Below are 12863 nucleotides of genomic sequence, written 5' to 3'. Positions count from 1 at the left end.
GAATAAAGCATAGGTTTCATGAAGACAATTCATCAAGAGGTTATTTTAAAATCTCTGCCACTTGGAGGGTTCAAGGCTATTTGATTTTAATGGAGAAGTGATTAAAATAATCGCCTTAAATCTTTATCTGACAGAAAAGGCCAGAGAAGCTTTGGAACACTTTATAGTTTAAACCTGAAGGTCAGCTATGGCAATCTTTAAATAGTCACAATGTAAGTATGTATGTACCCTACCTATAGGATCCCAGTGGAAGCTGGAAATTACTGTGATAGGCAGTGCATCTATGGTGATCTCCACTAACTTCAGTATCCTGCACTGAGCAGTTGCCCTTGCACTACAGAATTTTGCTCGCTTGACATTTTCTCAATGAATGCAAAGTGTTCTCTGCCTGGATGAGAGAGAGAGAGATTGGGCAGTGACATCACAATTTGCACCTTGTGCAGTCAGTGAATACTTTTCATTAATTGGGAAAATGCAAAGTGTTCCCTAAATGGGGCTCTTGCCAAGCAAGTGACCTCCTATGCTCAGTAAGCAGAAGGGCAGCCACTTAGCATTGGACTTGTAAGCTAGCAACGATTTCTGGAATAACAGTGCCTATTACAATGATATTAAGCTTCCACTGGGATCCCACAGGTATGGTACACATAGTATATACTTACGTATATAAGTCCAAGCAGGACCAATGTAACTGTAAAAATTGCCATGCTTAAACTTCATCTTTAAAGTGGAAGGGAGTCTGATTTTGGACTCTCCAGCTTTAGTAAATAAACCCCACTATGTCTCTTTTACATTAAAGTTCCCTACCTGCCTATATGCCCTGTACACTGAGCTGCATGTACCAACTGAGTGTACAATTTTGGTGATAACTAAATTAATGAACTCCCCAGTATGTGTGGAAGTGAAATCCTCTTGGCCTGGTCAATGAAATTGGTTGAAGATTGGTACCTGGGACACTGCAGCTGTGGCCAGCAGGTGAGTATAGTTCCACTTTAACTTGAAACAGTTCTTCTTTGTAATATACAAAACCAAAAGTATTTTTCTAGCCCCCATTAATATTAGTGAATTAGATGTGTAAGCAGAATACATAATATGTTGAGTAGAAATTGGTTTGGTGTGAACCAGCTGTGCTAAAGATGGCATTGCGGAAGTAAGACTAGTGTTGCTTTTACAGCAGAAGAGTAAGTGATGTTATCATTTAGCCATATGCTGTTCATCAAATATTTAGCACCTACACCTTCAAAGTGCTTTTAAGCATCTAAACTGCTGAAGAATATTGTCAATGACCAGATATTTATAATTGCTGCTGTGCCTGCATAATAGCATAATATAGGTCCAACCCTATTGTTACCGGGTATTAGATTAATTCTATCGTTGTTTTACATTAAAGGTGTTTTAAAATAAAGTGATCATGTACAGAAACATATAGCAATGAGTCACAGATCATTTTATATTAGGTTAGAGCAGCCTTTCTAAACCTTTTCAAGTAACTTTCCAATCTCAGGGGAACCCCTGCTAAAAAATACTCTACCTACAATTTGCTTGTTGCTCAAGGAACATCTAGCAACCTCTGGAGAAACCTTTGGGTTCCATGGAACCTTGGATGAGAAACCCTGGGTTAGAGGCAATGAACATCATTTTTCACTGGTTGTTTCTATGTATTTATCATAATTTTCGAAGCTTTAATAAAATTAAACATGCCTTGAGTGATGTTAGAATTTAAATTGATCAGATGCTACAAAATATGAAAAAAATGAAAAAGCTTGTGAAGATTTTTGGTGCCCTTACAGATTTTGCTTCGATTTGACAGCTATCTATCTATCTATCTATCTATCTATCTATCTATCTATCTGCAAGAATGTTTATAAACACTTTAGAACTACCTGGAATTCTGGATTAATGGCTCCTAGAATGTGCCGTAAACTTCATCAAAGTAATCACAAAGACAGTCTTAATACTAATGACACATAAACACAACATTTATATGGTCATATGTTTGAACACATAGTTAAAACAATTAAGTTCCTTGATGGAGTAAGCTATGTGAAGTTCTAGGACAGTGGTGGTCAACGTCTGTGATCTAAAGAGCCTCTAGTATTTCCCTTAACATACCAAAAGATCACGTAATATTCAACAATGCATGGTCAAAGACTATAGGCATGCCACAAGAGATAGTCAGAGACTGAAGACATTCTGCAGGAGTTGGAGACTGGGGACAGGGGACATGCTTCGGGAGATAATTATAGACTGGAGAATGTTAGAGATCACTGTTCTTGAGACCCCTTTACAATTAGGTGGTTCCACATTTGTACTGCCTCTTGCTTCCTTAATAATTACTTGTGCTTATAGAGAGAAAAGGGATTGACAATGCAGAAAAGTAGGATCATGTGAAAGAGATAAACCAAACCTTTTAACTACTAGAATTCAATCTAAGGAATACTTCTCTTTTACTGACCTAGGTAAGAAAATAAAAGCCTGCTGTATGCAGGGACCCCGAGGGCCACATAGTAAGTTCATGTGTTATAGCCTGGTCACTAGGGCTTTGCACAATAAAATCATGAAAAGAGGGTTATCAAATGCGGATGTTTAAGTCATATAAATTAAATTAGTGGTGTGGTTTGAAGGGAACTTGTACTATCAAAGGATACACAAAGTTTTGTTACTTACAGAATGTTTTCTTTTCAAGAAAGATCTGTTCAGGTAAACCATGGCTCTTTTACAGAAGATGAGATCATGGGCACCTGGCACTTGATGTGTGGCTTGAGGAAAGTTTTGTGGTGTGCCATGAAATGCACATCAATGAGAGGACATCTATTAAGGACTGCCACAGATTGATTGGCATTCTGATTAGAGACTATACTATAAAAGTTGGGAATGTCCACATCAAAAATGTTTTGAACATTCACTTCAGTTGTCCAATAAACTCTTATTTATTTATGTTTTAATTTATTTTATATCAACATAACTGAAGTGAACATTCATACAATTGTATGAACAAGTGTAAGGCAAGTCAAAATCGAACTAAGCTGAAATCTACGGTAGTTCAATTCCATTCTAAGCCTAATCTTGTAAAAGGAATCATGCCTACACTTACCTATTCTGAAGCGTTCTGTTCACATGATCTGTCTAGTACTAGCTTCAATGTAGAGAAGATATCACCAACAATGGATGCAGAACCGGGGAGATGACATCACCCATAGGCTTACTATGGAGCAACCATTGTCAGCTGTCCCTACTCTACCCTGAAGCCAGTGCTGGGACATGAACATGTGACCAGATCTGAGCAGCTTCAGAATAGGTAAGTATAGTTATCTTTTCTTTTACAGGGTAGATAGAATATGCTTAGATTGGGGCTGGGAGTAGACTTAGGCTTTGTTAGGTTTTGACTTGCCCTACACTTTAACTCCTTTAGTAAATAAGCCCTTATGACTTTATGGACTTTGTTGTGCAAGAGGATGACTGAAGAGTTTTTTCCTTCCCCCTATAGCCCCTATTCTAGGTACAGGGTTGCTTTAAAGTGTTACTAAACCCAGAACCTTGCTTTCACTATATCTGGTCTCCCACAGTACACAGAACATGGAAATTCAATTATTTTAGTAAATTGCTCCTAAATACCTTTTCTCATCAGCAGTGTATAGTAGTCTTGTGACCTCTCCCAGTGTCCAGCTGAGCACTGGTTAAAGCTTGTATGAGGAGTTTCCATTCTGCTCTGACTGTCCTATGAGGCTGCATAACCTCTGATTCTCTGTCTGGACAGTGCTGATTGGCCCTGTGCTGGTAACATTCACCCTCTAGCAATACACACTAAACTGAGCATGTGCAGAGTGACTCCTAGAGCTCTGTACTATCAGCAGATGGATGGTGATAGTAGACAAAGGGCAGGATCAGAGAAGACAGGATCAAACAGCCTTTTTACACGAATGATTAACCCCTCAGGTTAAACAGTGAATATATCAAGCATGTTTTACTGCATATACAGACTGATTTTACTGTTGTGGGTTTAGTAACACTTTAACTAGATGTTTGTAGAACCACATTCGGTAAGCTAGGTGCTACACGTCTCATAGGTTACTGAAAGTTTAACTGGTTGTCTTTAAAACTGAATAATTAATGCTCAACACTATTATTCAGTACATCACTGCAGATAGTGGAAATGCTAACTCATTCTGTATAGGTGATTCAGAGTTATGCAGCTTGGCTTGATAGCAATCTTGAATTTCAAATGGTAATAATGGCACATCAGATTTATTGGGCACAGTTTAACTCATTGATGTATTAGTACTCTGTAAATGGACTGTCATTTTTGATTTGAGGTTGCATTCAATATTGGTTCAGATTTTCTCCCTTTGCATGGTTTTCACAGTTGTATTTAAAAACTTGCAGAAGCGCCAAATAAATTTGCTAGATGACTTTTATCTCAGCTTTCTAAATTACATCTTTGTCCATTCATAAAACTGAGCAGTAAAAAGCAGCTTTAGTTAGCACCTCCCTGTGTTCTGCAAAGAATCCTACCAAACTGGAGGTCTGCTTTCTAATTGATCTTTCTGGACGGACTATGATTAAATTCTGGGAAATTTCTGAGATGTGAGTCATATTCTGCAATTCAATTAGTGGTTAGTTGACAGTTTGTTTCTTTCTAACCTTCCAAGTTTTTTTTTTTACTTAAAACAACAAGATGCTATACTGTTCCTGGCAAATACCTTTGGATGATACTTTGAAACAGAATACTGTGCAAAGAAATACAAATCATCTGATAGAGAAATGATTACTGTGAGATTTAGGAACACCACTAAAATTTTAGGTGAACAAACCAAAGTATGTCTAGATATAAACAGGATATGACATTATCCAAATAACCAACACCAGTGTAATAAACAGCAACACGTGAAACACAAACATAATCTACAACCTTTTGTGAATACAATTTTACAATGCCTTCTAAAGCCCAATTACAGTCAGTTTTTTAAATTTCTTTTAGGCCTCATCATACGGCCATAAAATTTTACTGATATTACTACACACGTTTTCTCTCGGAAAAGTTCCTGCATAATGATCAGTAAAATACTTGAATATAGATGCGTTTAACCACTTGCCACCCTGCCACTATAGAAATACAGCGGCAGGGCGGCACGGGCAGGCAAAACCACGTTTTAAAATGTGTGTTTTGTAAACAGGTAGGGGGCGCGTGCCCGCCCTGCTTGTCCCGCCAATCACAGCCACGGATGTCAGTCGCTGGGTCACAGCCGGTCCTTACCGGCTATGACCCGGCGATCGGCAGCAATCAGTGACAGAGAGCACAGCTGCAGTAGCTCTGCTATCTGTCACTTCCCTGACAGCTCGAGAACACGCTGACCGGGACAGAAGAGTTTCCCTCTCCCGATCAGCGGTGTTCCCTTCAGTACACACCCCCGCCCCCTAGTAAAACACTCCCCCTCACTCAGATAACCCTTTCCTGCAAAATAAAATTAACCCCTTCCTCCCCAGTGCCATTAGTACAGTGTCAGTGTTTTTTTGCACTGATCACTGTATTGGTGTCACTGGGGATGTCAGTGACCCCAAGTCAGTACCCCCCCATTGCTGGAATTTTTAAATTTTTTTTTACTGGACATGTTTTATAGCAAAAAGTCCAAAATATTGTTTTTTTTTCCCTCAAAATTGTCAGCCTTTTTTTTATAGCACAAAAAATAAAAACTGCACAGGCAATCAAATACCACCAAAAGAAAGCTCAATTTGTGGGGAAAAAAAGGATGTAAATTTCATTTATGTACCGTATTGCATGACCGCGCAATTGTCCGTTAAACTAGCACAGCGCTGTATAGCAAAAAAATGGCGTAAATTGCAGTATCTATACCATAGTTTGTAGACGCTATAACTTTCACACAAAGCAATCAATATACACTTATTGGGATTTTTTTTACCAAAAACATGTAGCAGAATACATTTTGGCCTAAATTTATAACCAACTTTGAGTTTACTATATATTTTTTATAACTGAAAGTAAAAAATATTGTTTTTCTTCAAAATGTTTGGCCTTTTTTTGTTTATAGCGTGAAAAATAAAAAGAGCACAGATGATCAAATACCACCGAAAGAAAGCTCTATTTGTGTGAAAAAAAGGACGTAAATTTCGTTTGGGTGCAGCATTGCATGACCGCGCAATTATCAGTTGAATTAGTGCAGCGCCGAGTAGCAAAAAGAGGCCTGGTCATTAAGGGGGGTAAATCCTCTGGAGCTCAAGTGGTTAAATGTGTAAAGACGCATATGCTAACATAACTTGTTTTTATGATAATTTATCTTAATGTGTTTGTTTTTCAGTTTTTTCAAATAATGAAGAGGTTTATACTTACCTGCTCTGTGCAATGGAGTTGCACAGACCAGCCCAGAATCTCCTCTTCTCAGGTCCCTCACTGGTGCTCTTGGCTCCTCCTTTCTGGCGAATGCCCCCATAGAAACCAGCTTTCCGTTGGAGCACTCTTGAATGCTCACTCCTGAACCTTGCTGCCCTCATCTATTGACACAGACAGTGAGACTCGGCCCCACCCCCTGCTCCCTCATCACTGGATTGGCAGCAGTAGAAGCCAGTGGCTGCCACTGCCTCAGTGAAACCAGGGAGACCACGAAGCAAGGGAAGAGAAAAGCTGCAGGTGTGCACAGTGCTGGATCGAATGAGAGCTTAGGTAAGTGGAAGAGGGGTCAGAAGGGATGCTGATGCCTAAACATTTTTGACCTTAAAGATTATGTAAACCCAACATTTCATATTCCTGATATGTGCCTGTTGTACCATGTACTTCATACTGCTTTATTTGCATGAAATCCCTGGTGTTCCTGCCAGTCCCTCTGCTTTCCTGATGGAAACTGACCACACTAGACATAAAAGCACAGTGGTCAGTTCTCTAGCTGTGCTGGAAACTCAGCCTGCTCTCCTTCATTGATCAGACGTGTTCTGACACCTACCCCCCCTGCACAGCCTTTTACTGAGAAGATCAGTGTACTGCTGTTTCTTCTCCTCTAGCTCGCTGTTCTCAGCTGCATAAGGAATTTAGTGGGAATGTGATCATAAAACAGACTGAAAAAAGGTAGTTACTGTATATTGTATTTTTATCTATACACAACTGTTCTGACTTTCATCTCTATTTTAAACTGAATGGGTTGTTTTACAAGGCCAGGGTCTACACTTGCCCTCCAGAGGATTTACCCCCCTTCCTGACTTGGCCATTTTTTGCGATACGGTGTGTGTTATTTTAACTGACAATTGCGCGGTCATGTAAGCTTTCTTTTGGTGATATTTGATTGCCTGTGCGGTTTTTTTATTTTTTTGCGCTATAAACAAATTAAGACTGACAATTTTGAGAAAAAAAACAATATTTTTGACTTTTTGCAATTAACCATGTCCAGTAAAAAATTTTAAAAAATCTAATTTGATCATAAATTTAGGCCAAAATGTATTCTGCTACATGTCAATGTAAATTAATTGGTTTACGTAAAAGTTATATGTCTGCAAATGGTGGTGTATATATACAGCGATCAGCTACTTATACAGGGACTGCAGCAGGCATTCTGACACTGGAGGGGAACTGGCTAACTGCCACTGACATCCCCAGTGACACTAATATAGTGATCAGTGCTAATAAAAGCACTGACACTGTACTAATGGCACTGGGCAGGAAGGGGTTAACATCTGGGGAGATCGAAGGGTTAACTGTGTGCTGTGTGTGTTTTACTATGTGCTGTGTGCTGTGCTTCACTATGTAAGCACGCTGCTTTGTATGGCTCTGCTATGCATGGCCGCGTAATCATCTGCCCTTACTCAAGATGGACACTGCCAGAAATGCAAGGGGGTGTTTTTCAAATGAATTATCAGCAAAATAAAGCATGGAGATATGGAGAAAAGACTTTGAATATTAAAAACGAATGAATTAGCATTTTTGGTTTGTGGTGTTCAGATGCAGTGCAGTTCCACTTTAAGCCTACTCCTGTGTGAGGACCATGTCTGCATGAATGGGGATGCTCAGGTGATCTGTGCAGGCAGCCCCATTCACGTCAATTGGGAAACAGCAGCTGCACAGATACAGCCACTGCTCCCAATTTGACAGCCTAGCAGGTACACAACCCTGAACACAGCCACGGTGCGTTCAGGGCCAGGCACCCCAATAGCTGTCAAATTGGGAGCAGCGGCTGTATGCATTGAACACCTGTGCATCCCCATGCGGGCAAACACGGTCCTTGCATGGGCCTTACACTTAAGTACACCTGTGAGAACGAGGCCTAAAAACATTTAGGGCCAGTTCACACTATAGAAACACAGTCCAGATGCGTTCCGGATGCATTTTTGCTTCTGTGTTTTTTGTGCGTTTCAGTGCTTTTTTTATGCATTCCAGTTCATTTTTCTTCTCTCTTCTTCTTCAATGTAAATAGGGACATGTGCGTTACAGTGCGTTTTTGGTGCGTTCTGGTACATTTTTATGTGTTTTACCGCATTCCAGCCAGGGGCGGACTGACAACTCATGGGGCCCCTGGGCAATAGGTGATCATGGGGCCCCTGTGTCCTTGCCCAAATTCAAAAAAGCCTATGAAAAAGGTACCAGGGGGATCTCATGGGGCCCCCTACTCACCCTGGGCCCTTGGGCAGTGCCCGAATTTCCAAATGGTCAGTCCGCCCCTGATTCCAGTACAGTTCTGTGAAGGAAAAATGCAGCCTGTTCTACTTTTTTTTCTGCAACTGGAACGTACTGGAACTGCAAACACTGATGTGAACTATGACATTGGCAACCATATAACCTACTTTTTGTGTGTTTTGGATGCAGAAAAAAAGCAACTGAAACGCATGTAGTGAGAACTAACCCTTAATGTCCCTAGTGGTAATTCCGAGTGTGACTCGGGATTAATTTACAGTACCAAAAGCAGTAACCCCAAGCCACACTCTAGATTGCACTGTAGTCCTTGTCCTGCAATCCCCCGATCCTTACCTTGTCCTGCGATCCCCTGATGTCCTCCTGCTGTGTCCTCTGGCTGATGCCGGTATCCATCTTCTGGGTTCCCTTCCCTGTGAACGTCAGGACGCAGGGGGGCGGAAAAGGTTGGAGATTAAAAAAAGTAAAAACATGACATACACACAATACACTGTAATCTGTTAGGATTACATTACTGTATCAAACCATTTCACATACATTTTGTCCCGAGTGCTTTGTCCTGTGCCCTGCCTGCATTTTTACTGTTCTTTCTGCCTGGAAACTTGAGAATTTCCATGGCATCCAAAAAGCATCCCTTTAGGTCAAAAGTGGTTTTAGATCAGCTAGAGAACAGCGATAGTGAATTAGAATCATTTGCAGAATTGAGCAATAGTGACTTGTGGGGAAATTCAACACTGAAAGTGACGACAGCAACGATTCTGTGACTGAGCTCAGTGATGTGCGAAATTGGTGCTCTATTTCAAATTTCAGTGTTTTTGGTTTGAATACATTATTGAATTACATTTATTATTATATTATTATTTTTTATAATTATTTATTATATTATAATTTATGATTTCGTGATTCAAACGTTATCATACCCAGGATGTTTACTAGACTCTTGTTTGGACAGTTTTAATAGAGTTATTCCTAAGGATTACAGGCCTACAATATAAAACAACAAATTTCCATGCAAAACAATGTACCGCTTTGACATTAAAAAATAATGACATAATTAGACCGCCAGGGAGGTTAATACAAATAAATCTTACAAGTATTGAAAAAAAATGTTTCAGATTCACAGTCATAATTCTGAAGACTTGGAAATGTTTCTTCTATTGATAAAATCTACAAAAGATCTGTCCATATATTCAGAGCTTCCACTGACCACCAGCACAAGGGGGCAAAGTTCCACTGACCACCAGCACAAGGGGGCAAAGTTCCATTGACCACCAGCACAAGAAGGCAAACTTTCACTGACCACCAGCACAAGGGGGAAAAGTTCCATAGACCACCAGCACAAGGGGGCAAAGTTCCATATACCACCAGCACAAGGAGGCAAAGTTCTACTGACCACCAACACAAGGGGGCAAAGTTCCACTGACCTCCAGCACAAGTTGGCGAAGTTCCACTGACCACCAACACAAGGGGGCAAAGTTCCACTGACTACCAGCACAAGGGGACAAAGTTCCACTGACCACCAGCACAAGGGAACAATGTTCCACTAACCACCAGCCCAAGGGGGCAAAGTTCCACTGGACATCAGCCCAAGGGGGTAAAGTTCCACTGGTCACCAGCACAAGGGGGCAATGTTCCACTGATCACCAGCAAAAGGGGGCAAAATGACATCACTGCCTGGCACCTCTACTCCTTTTCGAGCATTTGCATGGCCCCTATGTGCGCTGTGATCCAATGCTCACCTGCTGGGGAGACTTGGTTCATGTGTCGGCAGAGAGGGCTCTGCGTGCCTGCTGCAGCATGCCTGCCATAGGTTCATCACCACTGCTCTATGCTAACTGCAAATAGTCCATAGTCCTTAGCTCATCTTAGGAATGTGAAAGAGAGGGTAGCTATGCTACTACATACAGTGGGACCATGGAGAACAAACTTAGCCACCCTCCAACAGGAATTCAGATCACAGCAGCAAAAAAGGAATTTGAAGGAGGCTGAGAGCAATAGAAGGTATTTTTTTTTTTTCGAGCATTGATTAAGGGAGGGTAATAGTTCCAGCCAGTTTATTTTTTGACCGCTGTGTCCCATAGTAAAAACAGTAAGTGGGAAAAGCTCTGCAAATTAAGGGAATTCCTTGGGCAGTCTCAGGCCATCAGAACTAGTGTCCCCATTGGAAGATTTCCCCTCTATTACTTCTATGGAGACAACACACAATTTGGGGTTTCTTTTATTTTCACTTTTGATATTGGTAAACAGGAAACATAAAGAGGATTAATCTTCCTAATAGGGGCACAGACCGCAATAAAAAAAAGCTGTTGTAATCCATATCCACTTTGTCCAAAACAAAAAAAAACAAAACATTTTGCCATTAGTTATACTTTAGAAATTCATGTTTGAATAGATTTTTTTAAAACCAGAGTTTAGTGTCACTTTAAGTTTCACACAAACCACATGTTGATTGCCATTCACCCAACCGAGGAAGTTTGAGTGAGCCTGCCAAGACATATTTCTGTTCTTAATTCCTACCAGCCTTGAGATAATGAAAGACCCAGAGAATGAGATAGAGGTTCCTTGAGATCCAGCTGGCATAACCAAGTAGGCTAACTAACTTGATCAGAGCCTAAGAAAACACATTTTAAAATAAACTAAAGTAAATCAGGTCATTTAATATGTGGTTAAATAGGCTGCAGATACAGAATTCTAGAATGTATTTTGTGTATTTTCAAAAGAATTGATATTTAACCAGAAGTCCAAATTATTGTTTATTTTTCTAGTTCCTGTTCCCAAAAAGGCTACATAAAGTAAATGAAAGCAACGGCACTGACTGGAGCAGAGTCTTCAAAAATTACATTTAATTTAGGCTCACAAGGTACATAGAGGGAGATGGTGTTTGTTTGGTTTCCAACCCAGTGTAATGAAGATTGAATTTTTAGTCTTTGTATCATGAAACCTCAAAGAACCCCCCATGGTTAATTTTGCTTTTAACTTCTTCTTACCTGGCTTTCTGGGAAATCTTGAGTTTACATACTCACCTGCCCAGCCAATCAAACATTGTCCTGCTGTTATCCACCACTCAACCACCAAACGCTGGGTTCTGTACTTACATCTTTTTTTCCTGATGTTAACAGGAGCCATCTGTCTCTTTGAATGGAGGCAAGTAGAGACATAGAGTGATGAAACTACAAATCCCATCATGCATCTGCCTCTGGGAGTCAAGCCTGTGGCTGTCAGTCTTGCAGTTCCTCGTAGGTTTTGCAGTTTACCCCAGCTGCAGTGCTGAGGATGCTTACAGATACAAAGAATCAATGAATGTTTGCAATTTTTGTGTATGTATATGCATTAGGGTGTACAGATGCAAATAAAAGGGGGCAAAAATTAGGGCACACACTTATTTTATTTAATTTATTGATTTAAATGTATTTATTTAGTCAATACATACACCTAATTTATTTGGATTTATTTGTTTTACCTTTTTTATTTAGTCAACATAAGCACTAGGCATATTGGAAACACAAACTGGGGAATTAACTAAGCTTCGTGCAACTATAATGTCTGGAGAAGCATGCATCATATTAACCTGTTTCAAGTCTGTCTGGATCACCCACGTCGGATTCTTTTTTAGAGTGAAATAGTAACTATCGCAGGTCTGCCTCTAAATAACAGAAGGAATATGGCAGTTTTCCATATAGAAAACTGCTGCAGATCTCTTCCAAATCTAAGCTATCATGAGAGATGTGAGCTGTTAGCAGATAGCCGACATCCCTCTCTCTGCACATGCAGTATTCATACTACACGAGCAGAGCAGTATTCATACCCTCCTTCCTGCTCTGAGCTAAGCAGGGGGCAGGTATGGTAGATAGAACAGAGCATGCAGCTCCAGCTCTCCTGGACTGTTCTCCAAACAGAACTTGGAGCAGATTGCTCCTAATTTACAAAGGGACTTTTGATAAATTAATACTTTTATTAAATAAGAGTAGTATCTGCTCCATGTTTATATGTTCAGAAGAGTGGTTCAGTCACTGGGCTTGTACCAAAGATAATTCCCCCAGGCAAACGGGCACATGTAGTAGAGTGACAACGCAGGAGCAAAAGTTACAGGAACAGGAAGGGTCTAAAAAATTACATTTATGGTAAAATCATCTGGTATTCTTTTATTAAAAGCTGCTGATTTAAAGACAGAATATCACCTTTTAAAATTACATCAACTTGGTAATGTTTATATGACCTTTTAGTGAATGGATTTAGA

At 40.1% G+C, this 12863-nt stretch overlaps 1 protein-coding gene across 4 annotated transcripts in view; it reads left to right on the top strand.

Annotated features, from left to right (window-relative positions):
- PIEZO2 (piezo type mechanosensitive ion channel component 2) overlaps positions 1–12863 on the top strand; it is a 439610-nt gene that overhangs the window by 150194 nt on the left and 276553 nt on the right. The gene's annotated exons all lie outside the window — the stretch shown is intronic.

Source organism: Staurois parvus, unplaced genomic scaffold (genome assembly GCF_062004578.1).
Source record: "Staurois parvus isolate SC_StPar_1 unplaced genomic scaffold, SC_StPar_1.0 ptg000097l, whole genome shotgun sequence".
In the NCBI taxonomy this organism is placed as follows: Eukaryota; Metazoa; Chordata; class Amphibia; order Anura; family Ranidae; genus Staurois; species Staurois parvus.
Note: the sequence above shows the minus strand (reverse complement) of the source record. Positions and strands in the feature narration are given on the sequence as shown.